Raw genomic sequence first — 21,123 nt, 5'->3', positions numbered from 1 at the left:
TGGGCCAGAGACTTCGAGTTCCCTGTGGCCCATTTCTGGGAAGGCAAGAGTCGCCACTCTTAGGCTTCCGCCCTCACCCTACGTGAGCCACCGGCTCAGCCATCTCTCTAGGAGTTTACTTATGCTGGCCTTAATCTTTTTTTCATTCCATCTCTGAATTGAGGCCCATGTTCTCATCCTCCAGGGGCCCACCCACTTCCTCTTGGGAGTCCAGCCGAGGACAGTGTGGTTTGAAGAACATTCTAATCCTGGCCCCAAAGCTCTGAGAGAAAAAATGACTAAAAGCCCTGGAATGTGGAGCCTGCTGCTTCCTGCAAAGCATTTTGAATGAAACACGTAACCAACAGCTGCAGCGCAGAGAATGGAAATTTTGAGGGACGTCATGGCTCCAGGTCCTCAAATAGCAGGCTTGTGAGCAGAACAAGCTCTTTATTTCTGCCCAGTCCGGACGTCCTCAGTGCCCACCCCTCCCGGCTCTCCTTCCAGGAACTGGGCCCGGCACGCCAAGGACGTGCTCCTGCTGCTCATTTATTCCAAACACTCTGCAGCACCCAGTTAAAGCCCTCAGTTCTTCGTTGGGGGGTAGTAAGACCCCCTTCCCACTCACGAACTCCCAAGGGCATCGAGGATCCCACAGCTGCCTCCCCAGCGATCCTGAAGCAGGACTCCACACTCCTTGAAAAGCCCCAGAGCCCATCCTAAGAGCAAAAAGTCAGCACATGTCCCAGCTGAGTTCCCATCCTGGAATTAGCCCCAGGTCAAGCCTGGCAGTGACAGCCAACTCACGCCAAGCGCTAGGATGGCATCACCCAAGGCTGCTCTCAGGGTGGACTCTCAGGGCGAGCAGGCAAGGATAGATAGCCCCGTGGGGGCAAAAGGCCTGGAAGTTAGGAAATTCCTAAAGATCATGCCTGAGTGAAGGGATGATACGCGAACACTTTCTCAACTCCTTTATTAAGATGTAACATATAGGCATCAAACTGTGTCTTAAATGGTATGGCTCAATGGATCAAAATATAGAATATTTCAAATACCCTAGAAGTTTCCCTGGAGCCCTTCATAGTCAATAACTCCCCCTTAGTGGTAACCACTCTCAGAAGTTTCTTTCTCTTACCATCAATTAATTTTCCCCTTCTGGGGACTTTGTTTCAGTGGAATCACAAATGGTATGTGCTCTGGCCATGGGCATATTTTGCTCGGCACTGTCTCTGAGATTTACCCTTGTTTAGACACACTCACAGCTCTGTGGTACCTGCTGTGCTGCAGGTGCTATACAGAGGATAGCTGGTTGAGTTTTTGCACTGAAGCTTTATCTGGAGCCCATTTGGCAGATAAGGAAGTTGGTTAAATCAGCAGTTTACTGTCACGTAGGCAGGACATGGAGGAGCATGGCCTTAAACCCAGGGTAGATGGACTCCAGAGCTGATTCTCACTTCTTTCTTCTTCAGAAACATAGATGAGGGACTTCCCTGGTGATCCGGTGGTTAACAATCCACCTTCTTGGCTTCCCAGGTGAAACAGGTGGAACAGTCGTAAAGGATCTGCCTGCCAAGGCGGGGGACTCGAGTTCAATCCCTGGTCTGAGTACTAAGATCCCCCATGCTGCGGGAGCAACTAAGTCCTTGTGCTGCAACTAGAGAGTCCATGTGGGATAACAGAAGATCCTGCACGACACACTAAGACCTGATGCAGCTAAACAAACAAACAATAAACAAATACTTTAAAAAAAAGAAATATAGAAAACCTGCCCCTGTTTTACCAAAGAGAGGGAAGACATTGCCTTAGAGATCCAGAGGCTGGGATTTTTCTCACAAAGGAAACTTTCATTTCAGGGTTTTGTGCACTCAAGGGCCCAACAGAAGCCCCCTTTTCACTTTAGCCCCAGTAGTCCCTGGGCAGTAGGATTAGGCAGGTGCAGAGGGGTAAGCAGGGGGCTGGGAGGCATCTCAGAGCACCAGGCCCTAGGAAAAGAATGAAGAGATTCATTCATTTAGTCAGCAATATTCATTGAGTACCTACTGTATGCCAGGCGCTGTGCTGGATGCTTCCTTTTTGGTTATCTACTGCAATATAGCAAAGATATAGTGGCTTAAAATGAACAACAAATATATTTATCATCTTTCAAGATTTTATAAGTTACCTGGACAGTTCTTCTATCAATCTCGCTAGGGTCTCTCATGCTGCTACAAGTCAGATGGCACCTGAGATGGCACTCATCTGGGCACTTGACTGTCTGAGTCCAGATGCCAGACTCCTGTGTCTGTCACCCTGGCCAGGACCCTGAAAGGCTGGGCTCAGCTGGGACTCTAGGATTGCTGGGGTTCCCTCTGTCTCCAACTAGTCTCAGGGTTTCTCCCTCTTCATGTGGAGTTCTCCAGCAGGGCACAAGACTTCTTACATTGACAGCACAGGGCTCTCAAAAGTACAAAAATAGGAGCCCCCACTCCTCATTAAAGCTTAGGCCAATACTGAGGCAGCACCCCTTTGGCTATATTCTATGGTTAAGGAGAGTTGCAGTCCCAGACCAGATTCAGTGTGGGCAGAGACTCTCAGTTCAGTTCAGTTCAGTCGCTCAGTCGTGTCCGACTCTTTGCGACCCCATGGACTGCAGCACGCCAGGTCTCCCTGTCCATCACCAACTCCCAGAGTTTACTCAAACTCATGTCCATCAGTCAGTGGTGCCATCCAACCATCTCATCCTCTGTCGTCCCCTTCTCCTCCTGCCCTCAATCTTTCCCAGCAGGGTCTTTCCAAATGAGGCAGTTCTTCCGCATCAGGTGGCCAAAGTTTTGGAGTTTCAGCTTCAACATCAGTCCTTCCAATGAATATTCAGGACTGATTTCCTTTAGGATGGACTGGTTGGATCTCCTTGCAGTCCAAGGGACTCTCAAGGGTCTTCTCCAACACCACAGTTCAAAAGCATCAATTCTTCGGCTCTCAGCTTTCTTTATAGTCCAACTCTCACATCCACACATGACTACTGGAAAAACCATAGCTTTGACTAGACAGACCTTTGCTGGCAAAGTAATGCCTCTGCTTTTTAATATGCTGTCTGGTTTGGTCATAACTTTTCTTCCAAGGAGTAAGCGTCTTTTAATTTCATGGCTGCAGTCACCATCTGCAGTGATTTTGGAGCCCCCCAAAATAAAGTCTGTCACTGTTTCCCCACCTATTTGCCATGAAGTGATGGGACCAGATGCCATGATCTTAGTTTTCTGAATGTTGAGTTTTAAGTCAACTTTTTCACTTTCCTCTTTCACTTTCATTAACAGCCTCTTTAGTTCCTCTTCACTTTCTGTCATAAGTGTGGCATCGTCTGCATATCTGAGGCTATCGATATTTCTCCCGGCAATCTTGATTCCAGCTTGTGCTTCATCCAGCCCAGCATTTCTCATGATGTACTCTGCATATAAGTTAAATAGGCAGAGTAACAATATACACCCTTGACATATTCCTTTCCCAATTTGGAACCAGTCTTTTGTTCCATGTCCAGTTCTAACTGTTGCTTCTTGACTTGAACACAGATTTCTCAAGAGGCAGGTCAGGTGTTTGAGTGTCTCCTGCAGAGGTACAGGTCAGCAGTGGACCACCGCAGGGGCAGGGGCTCTGGGTGCAGTAGACCTGGGTATGGCATAAGCCCTCTTGGAGGAGGTTGTCATTAACCCCACCATAGAGCTGCCAGAACTTACACAGGACTGTGGAAACAGACTCTTGGAGGGCACAAAAAACCTTGTGTGCACCAGGACCCAGGAGCAGTGACCCCACAAGAGACTGACCCAGTTTTGCCCGTGAGTGCCCGGGAGTCTCCAGTGGAGGTGTGGGTCGGCAGTGGCCTGCTGCAGGGTTGGGGGCACTGAGTGTAGCAGTGCATGCATGGGACCTTTTGAAGGAGGTCACCATTATCTTCATTACCTCCACCATAGTTTGGTCCCAGGTCAAATAACAGGGAGGGAACACAGCCCCACCCATCAACAGAAAATGCGATTAAAGATTTACTGAGCATGGCCCCGCCCATCAGAACAAGACCCAGTTTCCCCGTCAGTCAGTTTCTCCCATCAGGAAGCTTCCATAAGCCTCTTATCCTTCTCCATCAGAGGGCAGAGACTCTACAAGGCAATGAATATAAGGAAGGGTCATCTTTGGAGACCAGCTAATGCCCAAAAGTGTTCTTTTTCTTCTTCTTTTTTCACTTACTCAACAAATAAACACTGTCAGGCAAATAGTTTCCTCTTGGATGGAGTAAACTTTGAATATCACTTTTGTTTGATCCAAAGTTATCATTCAGGATAACAACCCTCAGAAGCTCTGCAAAAGATAAGTAACACTTATTGAATGTTAGCTTCACACCATGCTCAAGGCTTCACAAATGTAACTCATTTACCATTCTTTGAAATAGGTATTATCATTAGCCCTATTTATAGATAATGGAAAGTTTACTTAAAAAGTTTATCCGGAAATGAACTTCCCTGGTGGCACAGTGGATAAGAATTCTCCTGCTCTCTCTATTTGCAGGGAGCACGGGTTCAATTCCTGGTTTGGGAAGATACCATAAGCTGTGGAGCAACTAAGCCATTGTGCCATGACTTTTGAACCCAAGCTCTAGAGCCTGTGAGCCACAACTACTGAGCCCACATACCTCAGCTCTGAAGCCTGTACGTTTAGAACCGTGCTCAGCAACAAGAGAAGGAAATGGCAACCCACTCCAGTATTCTTGCCTGGAGAATCCCAGGGATAGAGGAGCTTGGTGGGCTGCCGTCTATGGGATCCCACAGAGTCGGACACAACTGAAGCAACTTGGCAGCAGCAGCAGCAGCAACAAGAGAAGCCACTACAATGAGAAGCTGGTGCACCACAACCAAGAGTAGCCCTCGCTTGCGTGACTAGAGAAAGCCCATGCAAAGTATTGAAGACCCAGCGCAGCTAACAATAAATAAATAAATTAAAATTATCTTTTGGGGAAAAAAAAAAAATGTTACCACTGGTGGTCCAGTGGTTAAAACTCTGTGCTTCCACTACAGATGGACATGGGCTTGATCTCTGGTCGGGGAACTGAGATTCCACATGCCTCACAGTGTGGCCAAAAAAGAAGGAGAGGTTATCTGTTGTTGAGTTACAAACAACTCTACAACTCCTTAGTGGGTTTCAATGCAACAATGGTTTATTACCTTTCCCAGATCCTGTGGCTCAGGTAACAAGTAACACAGTTGGGAAGTTCTGGGCTTAGGGTCTTATGAGGTTGTAGTCAGACTGTGACTGAGGCTGGGTTAGTCTTAAAGGCTCCTCCTCATACCTGGCACTTGGGCTGTGAGGATGCGAACAAGGGCAGGCTGAAACAGTTAGGGTCCTGGGGCATCTCTAACTCTATATGACCTCTCCACCTGAGCTCTCCAACATGGCAGCTTCAGAATAACTGGACTTTTTCCATGGCAACTCAGAAATCCAAATGCATGTGTCCTGGGAGAGAGAGCAAAACAGAAGCTATGATACCTTTCCTACTTAGTCTTAGAAGTATTACAGTGTCATTTCTCCCATATTTTATTTGTTAAGGCTGTTACAAAGGCTTACCCCAACATGGGGGGAAGGGACATCAATTCTGTTTCTTGGTAGAAAATGTGTCAACAAATTTGAGCCATGTTTAGAACCATCATAGACTACTCTCTGCACATCAATTCATTTCATTCTTCTCACGTGCAAAATACGCTCACTTCCTTCCAGTGATCTCCCCAAAGTCTCATCTATTATGGCCTCAGATTTAGACTAGAGGTCTAGATTCCTGTCATCTAAATCACCCAGCTATGGAAGAGGGTCCTCAGAGGCAATTCCTCAGGCACAGTTCCTTGAGTACTATTCCTCTTTATCTAAAGACTTGCGAGCTAAAGAGACAAGTTATTTCTTCCATGCATATACAATACACAGTAATGGAACAGGTTTAGGACCACTTCAAAATGGGTGGAGAAAGAGGCACACAGGAGTCACTGCTGCTGCTGCTGCTAAGTCGCGTCAGTTGTGTCCGACTCGGTGCTGTCCCATAGATGGCAGCCCACCAGGCTCCGCCGTCCCTGGGATCCTCCAGGCAAGAACACTTGAGTGGGTTGCCATTTCCCTCTCCAATGCATGAAAGTGAAAAGTGAAAGTGAAGTCGCTCAGTCTTGTCTGACTCTTAGCGACCCCATGGACTGTAGCCTACCAGGCCCCTCCCTCTAGTCCATAGTAATTTTGAAATCCAGCCAGGCACATATGGTCAGTTTCATGATTAGAGCTCTGTTCAACTGCCTGGGAAAATTTCTCTGTGGTTCTTAGATCTATCCTCGGGGTTGTTGCTTCCACTTTCTTAATTTTTCCTTCTTTTCTATTAAAAAAAAAAAAAGAGTGGCTGTTTTTTGGCAACTGAGCCAAAAAAAGCTAAAACAGCCAGAAAGCTGTTTTCTCAGTTTTCTTCCTTCCCACAGAATTTGGGGGCCTAAAGTTAAAAAAAAAAATTGTAGGGGGTTCATTTTGTTTTACTCTGTCCCTTTTAGTATAAGCTAATGGTGCTTTTGCCAATGTAATTCAGTTTAAAACTTTGTGAGTTTTCTATGGATGCTGTTGGGGCTTCCCTAGTGGCTCAGACAGTAAAGAATCCACCTGCAATGTGGGAGACCTGGGTTCGATCCCTGGGTTGGGAAGATCTCCTGGAGAAGGGAACTGCTACCCATGCCAGTATTCTGGCCTTGAAAATTCCATGGACTGTATAGTGCATGGGTTTGCAAAGAGTTGAACATGACTGAGAGACTAACTTTCAAGAAGGATAATCCCCTTACAGTTTCAGAAGCCCTATCGTTTAATGAAGAGAATCTGTGAGGCACACTCTTGAAATAGATAGAGGGCTTTTGTCTATCTGAAAGATTTTAGGAAGTGTTAGCTCTTTCTGAAGTTTTATTAAAGGTTCTTATAGTCCTATTCTAAATTTTATCTTTGTCCTGAAGCCCTTTCATACTTTGAGAATTCTTACCTGGGGAGTCTGAGAATGAAAAACATGATTTACTTACAAACCCAACAAATCCTTGAATTTTTTATATTTCCTATAAATTTTGTTTAAAAATTAAAGCTTCCTTTTAAACTCATCTTTCTCTATCTTTATCATTTGTTATTGTTGTTCAGTCTCTAAGTCATGTCCGACTCTTTGCGACCTCGTAGACTGCAGTACATCAGGCTTCCCTGTCCTTCATTATCTCCCAAAGTTCGCTCAAGTTCATGTCCATTGAGTTGATGACGCCATCCAACCATCTCATCCTCTGTCTCCTCTTCTACTGCCTTCAATCTTTTCCAGCATCAGGGTCTTTTCCAACAAGTTGGCTCTTCGCATCATGGGGCCAAAGTTTTGGAGCTTCAGCTTCAGCGTCAGTCCTTCCAATGAACAATCAGGATGATTTCCTTTAGGATTGACTGGTTTGATCTCCTTGCTGTCCAAGGAACTCTCAAGAGTCTTCACCAACACCACAGTTCAAAAGCATCAATTCTTTGGCACTCAGCCTTCTTTATGTTCCAACTCTCACATCCATACATGACTACCGGAAAAATATCTTTGACTATATGGATCTTTGTCAGCAAAGTGATGTCTCTGCTTTTTAATATGCTGTCTACATTTGTCATACCTTTTCTTCCAAGGAGCCAGCATCTTTTAATTTCATGGCTGTAGTCAGCATCTGTAGTGATTTTGGAGCCCAAGAAAATAAAGTCTCTCACTGTTTCCATTGTTTCCCCATCTATTTGCCATGAAGTGATGGGACCAGATGCCATGATCTTCGTTTTTTGAATGTTGAGTTTTAAGTCAGCTTTTTCACTCTCCTCTTTCACCTTTATCAAGAGGCTCTTAAGTTTCTCTTCACTTTCTACCATTCGGGTAGCGTCATCTGCATATCTGGCATCTTTTAACATTCTGTTCAAAAAATCTCCTTGGGGCGAATCATTGGCTAATCAGGTCCATTTTCTATTGTCCACATCACCTTGAGTGAAAATGTTGTAAATTTTCCTCTAGTGCATAATAAAGATCCTTCTCCTGCTTCTCCTAATAACACTGACCTCACTTTCCTGTAAGTCTTCACCAGCAGACTCCTGGAGGGCCATCAGGCTTCCACTAACAATAGCTTCAAACCCATATGATTTCTGCCCACCTCCTAGTCCTACGCCATATATTATGCAGCTCTCCAGGTCTAGATATCAAAAAGTTTGTATCAGCTATACTGCATTAGGATAAACCATCCCAGAATGATGGTCTGAAAACAATAACACTTATTTATTTAGCTCACAGATTTGGGGGTTGTCCGGGACTAAGTCAGACAGTTCTCTCAGGATCTCTCTCAGGAGTTTCTAGTCAGTCGATGCCTGGGGCTGAGCTCAACTCAAATGCTTCTTTATTTGCATGCCTGGGACATAAGCTAGGAAGACTCAAATGACTTGGGGCTAGATGGCTGGGGCTCCTCAGGTATCTCTGTCTTTGAATGTGCTCTCTCTCTACAAGGTAGCCTAGGGTGGCTGGCTGAAGGCTCCCAACATGAGTGACCCCAAAGAAACCACCAGAAACTGCATGGTCTTTTCTAACCATGCCTTGGAAATTATATGGTTACTTCTGCTGCATTCTGTTTGGCTGCACACTCTTAAATCCATATCCGGGTTCAAGGGGAAGGGACAGAGACTGCAATTTTTTTTTTTTTTTTCCCACTCCAGTAGCTTACAGGATCTTAGCTCCTGATCAGGGATTGATCCTGGGACCTCCTCAGTGAAAGCCCAGAGTCCTAACCAGTACACTACCAGGGAATTCCCCAAGGACTCCAATTCTTTCTTTCTTTCTTTCTTTCTTTTTTAATAGTTATTTATTTGGCTGTACCGCACCTTCAGCTGAGGCCTGTGGGATCTAGTTCCCTGACTGGGATCGAATCTGGGTTCCCTGCATTGAGAGCTCAGAGTCTTAGCCACTGAATCACCAGGGAAGTCCCGACTCGAATTCTGATGAGAGGAGAGTTAAAGGGTTGTGGGCACATTATCAAACCATCACAAGCAGTTAAGTAACACATCCAAGGTCACACAGCTGGAAAGTGACAGAGTTGAGATTTGAACCCACCCATTCTGGCTCTTGACTTCCCAGGTGTCCCTAGTGGTAAAGAACCCGCCTGCCAATGCAGGAGACTCAGGAGACACAGGTTCAATCCCTGGGTTGGGAAGATCCCCTGGCGAAGGAAATGGCAAAACCCACTCCAGTATCCTTGCCTAGAGAATCCCATGGACAGAGGAGCCTGGCAGGCTACATACAGTCCATGGGGTCCCAAAGAGGCAGATGTAACTGGAGAAACTTAGCACAGCACATTCTGGCTCTTGGGCTTCCCTGGTGGCTCAGAACAGTGAAGAATCTGCCTGCAATGCAGGAAAACCAAATCCGAACCCTGGGTCAAGAAGGTCCTCTGGAAAAGGGAATGGCTACCCACTCCAGTATCCTTGCCTGGAGAATTCCATGGACAGAAAACCCTGTCAGGCTGCAGTCTGTGGGGTCACAAAGAGTCAAACACAACTAAGCAAAACACTTTCACTTTCACTTTTCATTCTGGCTCTAGACTCACATCCTTAACTGCTTACTAGTCTACACTGCTTCCTATATTTATGGACACAGGGCCAGATGGTACATGATGTAAGGGCAGGTGAGTCCTCCGTCTTGGGAAAGCTCCTGACTTGATTTTCCATACTCAGCTTTCAGAAAGGTAGTGAGACTCATATTAGCTGTAAGAAACTGAATGAGTGAATCGGAATTGGTGTAGCCATCTCCCAAGGCATTTTCTCCTCCCTGAGATAATTTTCTTCCCTGTGGCCGTCGGTGCCTTCATTGTGGTTTCTATGTTACTCTTATCATGGCCTGAGACACCTTGTTGCCTCACTCCTACGCACCCGCTTTCATTTTCTCAATAACGCCTTCACACAGGGGAAAGAGTCATATCCCTTGACATTTCAATAGTGTCTGCCAGACCATTTGATGGAGAGCTTCCACGAAAGCCTGCAGATTACATATCAGAAAATGAAATTATATATATTTTTTTTACCAGGCCCTGGAGTTTTCCTAAATTTCCTTTAAGTCTTGACTTTCAACCGATTTCAGAGATTAAAAATGACATCTTTAGAAAATAAAGATAAAAATAAAAAATAAATAAACAGATAAATAAAAATGACATCTTTGTCATCAAGTCCTAAATAGAGTTTGCATAATATACCAACACTTCTAGCAACTCTTAACTGGAATAAAATTTCTTATTCTGGATGGCACCTTGATACAAAGGATGAATCAGCCGGAACACAAATGGTGGTCAGGCAAGGTCACCATGGATGATTATGCGGTCTGTGCACTGCACAAAGGGGCCTGGCCAAGGAAGTGAATGGAACGAGGCCTGAAACCCAACCCCACATTCCACTGGCCAGACCTTCCACTCAGGTGATGAACTGTGTCTGCCTGGAGGTAAAAAACAGCTTTTTTTAATTTGTCCGCCCAGAGAGGCACCTTCTTCTAACCCAACAAAAACACCACATGTACTAGCGGCAGCAACAGGGGAAGTATGGAAGATAAAATGAAACATTGCATTTACCCACTCCATAGGATGAGTATCAGAAATCAACAATGGCACATGATAATAATAAATTTATTAAATTGCAAGAAAAGGATGAACAAATGAATCTCAAGAAAGGCCAGACCCAGGGCAATGCGAAGGACTTAAGCACCTAGAGTCAATGAACCTCCTCCCTAGAGCACTTGCATTAAAGCAGCCCCATTCCAATGGCTTCCTCCAAATCCAGAATCTTGAGAGAAAGAATCTGATCAGCCCAATTTAGTTCAGCTACTCCCTTCATACCCACCAACTATGGTGGGGGAGTCACCTAGTACAGAACCTATACTGTAGGGAACTTGTTCCCTGGCAGTCCAGTGGTTGAAAGTGAAAAGTGAAAGTATAAGTTGCTCAGTCATGTCTGACTCTTTGTGACCCCATGGACTGTAGCCTGCCAGGCTTCTCTGTCCATGGAAGCCTCCAGACTGGAGTGGGTAGCCGTTCCTTCTCCAAGTGATCATCCCAACCCAGGGATCGAACCCAGATCTTCCACATTGCAGGCGGATTCTTTACCATCTGAGCCACCAGGGAAGCCCTGCATTTCCAAAGCAGGGGACATGAGTTTAATCCTTGGCCCAGGAACTAAGGTCTGACATGTAGCACAGTGCAGTTAAAATAAATTTTTTAATTAAAAAAAAAAATCTAGACAGTAGATTAAACTGCTGAGCCCCTCACCATGAGGCCCTAAGTGCCAGCTGTGCAGCCCTCCAAGAGTTGTCTACAGCAGTTCTGTAAAACTGTCTGGTATTGGTTATCCCCAGGAAGGCCAATAGCTAATTGAAGTTCTTCCCACAAAGTCCTGAGAGGCTGATCTGATCCATTCAGTCCAAAAAAAAAAAAGATTTTTGTGACTGTTCAGCCATTTGGTTTCACTCTATATGCAGCTGGCAATGACATTTTCCATTTACCAAAGATCTTATTTATGAGTGCTTTTATCATCAATAGAAAGTCAACTCTTTATATATTCTGCTTCTTATTGGGACTTGTGACTCTAACAGACCTGCAGTCATTCAGTTCCATAAACTACTCAGAGGCCAATCTACGACCAGAAATGAATTCTGGCAAAATCACAAAACTAGGTTGCAGTGTCTTGAAGAGCAACCTCTACTTTTTAAATGATGACACAGTTAAAATAATCTAACAGAACCCTATGTAGCCGCTCCCCAGATACAACAGATGTCAACAGTTTGCCATCTTGCTTCAGATTTCCTTATCTATTTTTTTTTTTGGTCATGCTGGGTCTTCATTGCTGTGTGTGGGCTTTCTCTAGTTTCAGGGAGTGGGGGGCTATCCTTCCTTTCAGTGCACAGGCTTCTCATTGCAGTGGCTTCTCTTGTTGGGGAGCAAGGCTCTAGAACCATCGGTGGGCTTCAGTAGTTGTAGAGTGTGGGCTCATTAGCTGTGGCTTGCGGGCTCTTGAAGGGCTTCCCAGGTGGTTCAGTGGGTAAAGAATCCATCTGCAATGCAGAAGACGCAGGAAACACAGGTTCAATCCCTGGGTCAGGAATCCCTGGAGGAGGGCATGGCAGCCCACTCCAGTATTCTTGCCTGGAGAATCCCCATGAACAGAGGAGCCTGGTGGACTACAGTCCATGGGGTAGCAAAGAGTCAGACATGACTGAAGCAACTCAGCATGCATGCATGGGATCTAAATCGTGGGCTCAGTAATTATGGCACAGGGGCTTAGATACTCTGCAGAATGTGGAATCTTCCTGGACCAGGGATTGAACCCATATCCCTTGCATTGCAAGATGGATTCTTATCCACTGTGACACCAGAGAAGTCCAAAAGGTTCCTTATTTTTTAGAGAAAGAAAACTTTACAGAGCTATAGCTACATCTCTGCCCCATATCCTTCTTCCCCTTAGCCTACAGATAAGTGCCATCCTAAAGTCTGCAGTATCTTCAATTCTGTATCTATATGAGAAGATGTACGTTCACTAAACTTACTGTGCTCATCATTTCATGATGTATATAAGTCATATCATTGTGCTGTGCTTACACATAAGGTTTATTCAGACTTCTACAGTGCCATATGTCAATGACAGCTCAATAAAATTGGAAGAAAATTAAAAAGGAGGAATAGAGAAAAATATTGAAACTCAGAACATCTGTCCTCAGAGAATGGTCTGTCACAGACATGGATTCCTTTCAATAAAACATTTCCTTTGAACTCTTCCTATCAGTTGAATATGAATGTGCTGTTTTGTAATTAGACAAAATAAGTATTATATACTTCTGGAAAAAATATTCAAAAATTAAAATAATTATTGATAGGAAAAAAATAAAATCAGTAGTATCATTTCCAAAAGGGATTTTGATTTTCATTTGGACCTCAGGTGCAGGTGTTGAGTCAATTATTTTCCATGGCACCCCTATCACTGTTCCTTCCATGCAAAGTCCTCTCTTGTTTTATTTATTTTTTCCTCTGATCTGTGTTCACCACCCCAGTCTCTCCTAGGCTAGGTTCCTAGGGGTAGCATCCCCCAAAAGGTGAAAAAGCCAGGTGGAAGTGATATCCTTTATATTACTTAGCATCCAAAATCACCACTTCCGCTAAACTCTATCAGCCAGAGCAGTAACAAGCCCCTGCTTAGATTCAATGAGAGGAAAGAGACTCCCACCTCTCAACAGGAAGACTGTAAGTTTTCCTGCAAGAACAGTATGGCAGTGGGGTATCTATTTTGGTGGGCCATCCTTGGATAATACAATCCCCAATCCTGCCTACATTGATAGGTAGGAGAAAGAGACAAGAATGAATAGACAGGTGTCCATTATTGCTGGAGTACAATATGCAATGTGGAAGCAACCAGATACAAGACTGCAAGGACAGATCAGGCCAGATTCTGGAGGGTCTTGAAAACCCATTTAGGAGAATGCTTATAGGCAAAGGAGGGCTTTGGAAGCCTCAGGATCCCTGTCTCCTCATTCCCATCTCCCAGCACCTCCTCTGTGCTTGACGAGAGAATATCTAAGACCCTCCCTCTATGAGTGGCTGATCAAAGGGACTCTCAGAATTGGCCTGTGCCCTCTGAGAAAGGGTCAAAGGTAACCAGACACCAGCCCCTACCCTTGTCTCTGTGGGTGCATGTGGCCACATCTACCTGGTCAGGAACAGTCTCTTGACCCCAGAGAGACACGGATGCTGCTGCTTGGGTGGCAGACAGGGACCCCTCAGAAGTGGCCTTCCAGGTTGATTCCGAATGGTCTTGTGCAGAGGAAGACCCACATTTCACACATAAACAACCTGCAGCATTTCACATTAAGGATATCAAGGAGACAGCACTTATTTGATAGTCAGGACACCTATGTTCTAATCCCATCTCTGTCCAACCAGCTGTCAGCCTTGGGGACACCATTCACCCTGCTGGACCTTGCAGACAAATGCAAGAATTACACTAGATGGGCGTTTTCTCCAAGTACAGTCACTGGAGCTCAGCTATGAAAATCACCTAGCTGGAAAACTACAGTGAGATACCACCCGACACCCATGAGAATGGCTAAAATCAAAAAGATTGACAATACTAAATGCTAACAAAGAAGAGCAACTGGAACTCTCCTACATTGCTGGTAGGGATGCAAGATTGTAAACCCACTTTGGAAAAGTTTGGCAGTATCCACTAAAGCTAAATGCCTTCCTTAGCAGTTCTACTCCTAAAAGATATTAAAACATATGTCTGAAAAAAAGACTTGCACAAAATGATTGCAGCAGCTTTATTTATAACAGCCAAAAATTGGAAATAGTCCAGGTGCCCATCAACAGGTGAAGAGATAAACCATTAATAAAAAGAAATAAACATGGGTGATACGTGGGTGGATTTCAGACACATCCCACTGAATGACAGAAATCAGAAACAAGAGTGGATACGGTATGACTCCATTTATTATGAAGTCCAAAAACAGGTGAAACTGAACAGATGATGACAGAAGTCAGAACAGTGTTTGCCTGGGGGCTGGAGGGTGGAGTGGGGAGACTGGAAAGAAGATCCAGGGATTGGCAGGCAGGTTCTTTACCAGTAGTGCCACCTGGGAAGCCCCAGGAAATCTGGATGGAGTGAAGGTAACACAGATGTATGTATATACATTTGTCAAAGTGCATGGAACTGTACACTTAACATCTACGCATGTACAACACTATCATACTACAGTTTTAAAAAAATAAACTATATTGTAAAAAAAAATAATCTGCATGTCACTATTCTACTTTAATTTTTTTTTAAATATAATCATCCAGACTACCTGTTCAAATACAGCTTCCTGGGCATTCCAGACCTACTGAGTCAACTGGTTCTCTGGAACAGGGCCCGGGGATCGGCATTCTGAACCGGTCCCTGCTTTGGCAAGAGCGTGAGATATGAGACCCACGTCCCGGGGAAGGGCGGGGCGGGGGGGATCCCCACACGCCGGTCTCCCGCCCACGACCCCACCGCACACTTGGCGCCCCACACTCTCCCTAAGCCCCCCAGTCCTCTGTCCAGTCGCCCCTGGTAACCGAATAAGAGCAGGAAAACCCTCAAAGTGCAGCCGCCCGGGAAGGGGCCGTCCACAGTGTCAGCGAGACAAGGGCAAATACAAAATGCGGGGTAATTGGCGGTTTTCTAATTCGCGGCCCTTTGTGCGGCGGCGCAGAGCCGGCGGCCGCGCTCCCAAGCCCGGGCTTTTCAGTCGCCGGGGGCCGGGGCCGCCGCGCTCCCCGCGCTCCGCAGCGCATAATTAATCGGGCTTCACAAGGCCCAGGACAAAGGCGCCCATTCACCCCGCCGCTCCTCCCCCCGGGGATATTGTTATTTCTAAAAACTGCAGCCAGCTGGGCCGCAGAGAAACGTCAGCTCTGTGGGAGAATGAGAGGCCAGGCCACGAAGGAGAGAGGGAGCTCTGTGTCCGCGCTCCGAGCAGGATTAGAGGGCCAGGGAGCCCGGGGTGGGCAGGGGGCCCGGGGTCTTTTCTCAAGTCTGCACGACTCCTCAGAAAGCCTTGTGATTTCCATGGGGCCCTAGAGGCGACTGCCATGGAGATGGTAATGGGAGGCATTGAGGCTGATTCTTAGGGAAGGAGAGAGCGGATACATTTAGGACCTCGGCTCAGCTCCCGGGTGGGGAGCGGGGAGGGGTTGGAGGTGCTGGATCGCCAGGTGGGAAGGCCAGGGTGCCCCCACCTGTACCCACCTCTGTCGACACCAGGGAAAATACTGCAAAGAATAAAGGCCTGAGTCTAGATCCCGGCCACCTGCGGTTGAGTCAGGGGCTGAGGATGCGAAGACCCCACAGTTACCTGGCCTCTGCTCCATGGACCACCTGGGGAACCTGTTCAAAAGAAAACCTATACAGGCCTGGGCCTCGCCCCCAGAGAATCAGCTCCCAAGGTCTGGGCTAGGGCGCCGGTATCTGTATTTTCATAAGCTCTCCAAGCTCTGCTGCAGCCCCCTGACCTGCCTGTATTATCTCTTAGTACTCACTGCCCCCAGGAGATGGCTCAGGTGCCCCACTTCTTATTTCAAAGAGGAGAAAACAGGTTCAGGGACGTAAATCCACCTGCCCAAAACGATAGAACAGAGCTGGAACGGGGCCCTGGGTGGCTGTGTGCAAGAACAGAGGGAGAGGCTGCCAAAAAGGAATCTTCCCCTCCACCCCAGAGCACTTCTTGATTGCTCAGGCCTGCTCTGGGCTCCCTCTTCTATGGCCTTTATTTGCATGAGATAGATCTGTCTAGTTATTCCAGTATGTTCTGTCTTGTAGGTAGGTTCACTGGGGTTTTCTCCTACCCGCTCCATCAGAGGCACCCTTGAGTGGAACCTGAAGATCATTTTGGGTTTGTGTCCTGCCCAGTGCTGGGAGAGCTCTGGCCAAGGCTCAGTGTATCTGAACAGCATCTCATGATTCCAGGTGCCAGTCCTCCAGGCAGTGTTCCCCTTCAAAGCCCAGCACCCTCCCTGGGCCCAGCAGAGGGCCTTGTCCAGGGCCAACAGTCCTGGGCTTCACCTCTGCCACTGAACCCAAGGAAATGCGCACCCATTCATTCCTCCTCCCCAAACTGGGAGCAGTCATGAACAACCCACCATGGATCTCCAAAACCTCAGCCTCTTGAACACCTCCCAGAACAAGCAGGGGCCTTTCCAAAATCCTGCCCATCCCAGCACATTTCATGGAGACGTTCTGTCCCTCAGCTGTACCCTGGAAAATGTTCCCTCAGCCTAAGACTGCCAGTCCTGAGCAGGACCACAGGCCTGGGAGCCAGAGCATGCCATAGCGCCTTGCTCCTGCAAGTCAGGGAAAGGAAGCCTCCTGTGTTTTCAGAGAGCCCAGGCTGGCCTCTAAGGCCCAGAGAGAAAGTCCAAACAAGCTCATTCTGCTTCCACCAGGCCATACCAGACACTGGAAAGTCAACATCATGCGACATTCGTATCTGTGGGTGGAAGAATGTGCAGAAAACTTAAGAACAAAGTGGAAAGAAAGAGAGCAAGAGTTCAGCCAAGGCCTGGCCAGGCCTCGGAGGGGGCAGTTCAGCTGTCCAGCAGCAAGCCAATTCAGGCACAGCCACTGAAACCAGCAGAGATTCCCAGGGGACCCTGTGACCCAGCAGTCCCCAGTGGCCAGGCCACCAGCATAGCCTCAAGCAGAAAATCAAGCTAGCTGTCTCCTATTAAATAAACTTTATTTAGGGTATAGAGTGATCCAACACTTTCTGAAAGTGAGAGGAAGAAGGTTCAACTAAAAGGAAACCAGACTACGTAAAACAATGTCCTTGAAATACACACTGAAGTGTTCAGGGGTAAAAGAGCAAAATGTCTCTAATTTGTTCTCAAATGATTCCATAAAATGTAAAAAATTGGTGAATCTTGGAAAAGGGCTTACAGAAATTGCCTGTAATATTCTTATAATTTTTCTGAAGTTTGAGATAAAAACGAACAGAAGGCAGCATACCACACACACGGATAACACAGAATCAATATTCCAAATCCTATACCAGGGATAGGACTCAACTTTCTTGTTGTCTGCATGCCTGTACACATCTTTCACTATCTCCTATATATCAATCTGTGAACTAGGCTTGGTTTGAAGATCCTTAGGGATAAGGTCAGTGTGGTTTATCTCTATAATCCTATTGCAGCTAGCACCGTGCTTTGTAAACAGAAGACATTTAACCAAACCTGGCATCCAGTCATTGGCCATGGAAGGTTTCCTGTTCTAGGTGAGATGCAGGAAGGAGGAGGAGAAGGAGGAAATGGGAAAAAGGAATCAAGAAAGATGGAAGAATCTATAGAGATTTTCCAGTGCAATACACTCACGGCAGAACTGGTGCCTTTTTTCAAGGTTAATAATCAGGCCCACCTAATCAGATTCTTCCAAGAAGCCTGAAAAAAGTTACTCAGGCCCAGTGGGGCTGCCCCATCAGGTCCATGACAGCACTTACAGACCATAGCCTGAACCCTGAACTTGGTCATGTTCACTTCAGCGTGTGGTTACCAGAGTCAATCGTGTGTTTATTTCATCTTTGTTTCATTCTGAATGTTTCATGTGTGTGCATCTTTTCTCCCCAGTGAGACCACGGGAGGAAGGGTCCTGCCTCCTTCTGCCCCGGCACCATGGCCACCCTCATGGGTACGGTGGAGACACGGATGCACAATAAGTCCTCAAGTTCCCCCACCAGGGATACTATGTCTGGTTTGTTCTCTTCTACATCCCTGGCACTTTGCACAACAGTTGGCACATAGCTGGTACTCAGTAAAGACTCACTGAGTAACAAAGTGAGTGGAAGTCTTGAGTTGAGTTGAGTCCAGTGGCCTTCTTTGCCAGGACACACTAATCAGGCTCTTGAGAGGTAATCTTTTGGCCTCAGATGCTCAGCCACAGAGGTACAACCAGTGCAGGCCCCCCTTCTCTGCCCGTCCTCCGAGCGGTCCCTCTGGATGCCAATTCTATGACATTCCTAAGAAAGATGGCAGCACCATCTCTACAGCCAGGGTGGCATGGTCAGTGTTGGGACAGAGGGGCCCTCCTGCCTCTTAGTGTCTCTTCTCGTGAGGCCACCTTGGGAAGAGAAGCTTTACTCAGCACATTTCTGCTGGTGGCAGGATCTTCTGTGAGAGAGCTCGGGGTGAAGGTTACAGTGCCCTCCTACCTCCACCCCTCGATTCGCCCCCACATACACAGGCACGGGCAAGGCTGGGTCTGGGGGCAGCACAGTGCAGCACCCAACAGGTGCCAACTTTGGCAGGGCAGTGGGCTTGGCGGAGGCAGGGGGGGTGTGACCACATGGTCACCAGGAACACCGTTGTCCTCCCTGTGCCAGGGCACTTGGTACAGGGCAGTGGGATGGCTCCTCCTGGGTGCCAGCAAGAACAGGAAACTGGGGCGTGAGGATCTTCAATCAGGCCCTCGGAAACCGTCCAGGCCTCTGGAGACTTGTACGGTATTCCTCCCGCTGCCACCTTGGAGCCTGGGCCCACGTCAGTCCAGGAGGAGCTGGACACCTTCCTGGCCATAAAGGAAGGGACATTCCAGGCTCCCCAGAGAAATCTCTGTGCATCTTGGGAAGAGGGGAAGTTCCTCCTTTACCATCACCCGACTGTGGGCTGCGCCATCTTGACAAAGCTCTCCCTCTCTCGGCGCCTCTCGCCGTGTCCCTGCGCCTCTCTAAAGGAAACCACTGGCTGGGCCTTGGAGGCAGAACTGGGCATGCTCCCAGCACTCTCCACGTTTGCTCTCAATCCAAGAAAAAGCCAGGCTCCCGGGCTGGGAACTCCTACCATCCCCCTTTTCTTTTCTTTTCCCCTCCCCCTCACTTTCCCTCACCCCCATCCCCCAACCCCAAGAGCTTCCAAAGTGACAACATGTGGGCCCAAATCAAACCCTTGTCCTCAGGCCCTTGCTGGCATGTCTCCCAGCTCACCCACCTTCCTCCTCCAGCTCTGCAACTCAGCCACCCTCCTCACCCCTGCCCCCGCCATTCCTCTTTGTGGACAGCTTGCTAAATGCAGCCAAACTTCCCCTTTCAGTTCATAGGCTTCATAAAACAGCTGCAAAAAGTCAGCAGCTCTGCAAGTTCTCTTGCAAAGTTTGGCTGAGAGCAACGTCCACTGGTTCTAGTCATTGCTCCCCCCTCCTCCCCCAAGGCTCGGAAGGCCCGTCTCCTCCTCCAGGAAACAGTGGGGAGACCAGATGCCCCTCCAGATCTGCTTGCAGAGACACAATCTCCTCAGCAATCTAATCTAGAGAGAACTCCCCGAGAGGGGCCTGGCTGAGTGTAGCCAGGGAGAGGAGACCACCTGCATACTGGGCTGGTTTCCTGACCCTGCCCAAGTCCTCTGGGACCCCGGGTGTTCCACAAAGTCCCTCTAGCCACAGTCCTCTCATCTGGAGGACAAGGAATGGATGGATTGCTTGACCTTCAGGGTCCCTTCCAAGTCTGAAATTCCACAAATTGGTAAATTTCTTCTTAGGGTCCCTAGGGACAACAGACAGTAGGGACTGTGCCCAGGGACAAGCGTCTCACTGAGGGTGGTCTTACTCAAGCACAGGCTTCCTAAACTGCATTCTGTGTTCTCTCTGTGACACGCAGCCCTCAGTAAAAAAGAGGCACTCACTCTCGATTCCTGACTGGACTCACCTAGGGAGACTGCACAGTATGCATCCCGGTCTACATGCGTACATGCATGTTAAGTTGCTTCAGTCATGTCAGACTCTTCACGACCCTATGGGTGGTATAGCCTGCCAGGCTCCCCTGTCCATGGGATTCTCCAGGCAAGAATACTGGAGTGGGTTGCCATGCCCTCCTCCAGGGAATCTTTCCTATTCAGGTATCAAATCCGTACCTCGTCTCCTGCTTTGGCACGTGGGTCCTTTACCACTAGCACCACCTGGGAAGCCCATCCCAGGTTAAACTCCAGACCAAAGAAACTAGAGTCTCAGCTTGGGGTCTGCTCATCAGTCTGTTTGGGAAGTTACCTAGGTGATTCTGAATGAGCAGATAGGGTTCAGAAGCATTATGGGAGAAGATTCTAGAAAGTAAAATGAAGCTCTAAGCCCAAGGTGCCCCATATGCCCCTTCTCTGCTGAGGACTTGAGGCCAGTGGGATGAGCCCTGTGATGAGCGAGGCCTGTCTGTCATGGATAGGGTGAGGGCCTGCACCACAGTTGCCATCAGACACTGAGGCTTGCTACCCCCGCACCCCCGCAGGACACCTGGTACAAGACCAGCCTCTGGATGCTGGCTCCTTGGCCTTGCCTGCTCCCTAACAGGCCCCAAGGCCTCCCGTGCACCCCCAGGGGCAGATGGCCCTGAGGCTGCAGTCCAAGAACTGGCAACCAACTTCACAAGAGACAGGAGGCCCCAGGGCAACTCCAGCCCTCCTAGGGCTTTGTGCGGATTAAGAAAAGGAAAATAGAGAAGGGAAACTGAAACTGGGCTGAAGGCAGTGAAGGAGAAAAAGACAAGAGAAAGGGGAAGGACTCTGAGGTCAGAGAGTCATGTGAATGGCATTTAGGGAACAAAGCCCCCAGTGC

The 21,123-nt window shown here is 47.6% G+C and overlaps 2 long non-coding RNA genes across 2 annotated transcripts; both read right to left on the bottom strand.

Annotated features, from left to right (window-relative positions):
• Positions 1-5,140: 5,140 nt before the first annotated feature.
• LOC145544880 (uncharacterized) lies at positions 5,141-20,568 on the bottom strand. The gene is made up of 2 exons (XR_014081684.1): positions 20,433-20,568; positions 5,141-5,454 (listed from the first exon to the last, which is right to left on the bottom strand). It is a non-coding gene; the product is annotated as an uncharacterized LOC145544880 (long non-coding RNA).
• Positions 14,487-19,393, bottom strand: LOC145544882 (uncharacterized). Its single transcript, XR_014081685.1, has 2 exons — positions 14,861-19,393; positions 14,487-14,666 (listed from the first exon to the last, which is right to left on the bottom strand). It is a non-coding gene; the product is annotated as an uncharacterized LOC145544882 (long non-coding RNA).
• Positions 20,569-21,123: the final 555 nt, after the last annotated feature.

Source organism: Giraffa tippelskirchi, chromosome 4 (genome assembly GCF_054371585.1).
Source record: "Giraffa tippelskirchi isolate mGirTip1 chromosome 4, T2T-mGirTip1v1.2.pri, whole genome shotgun sequence".
In the NCBI taxonomy this organism is placed as follows: Eukaryota; Metazoa; Chordata; class Mammalia; order Artiodactyla; family Giraffidae; genus Giraffa; species Giraffa tippelskirchi.
The sequence above is the reverse complement of the archived record's forward strand: the minus strand, read 5'-3'. Positions and strand labels throughout refer to the sequence as shown.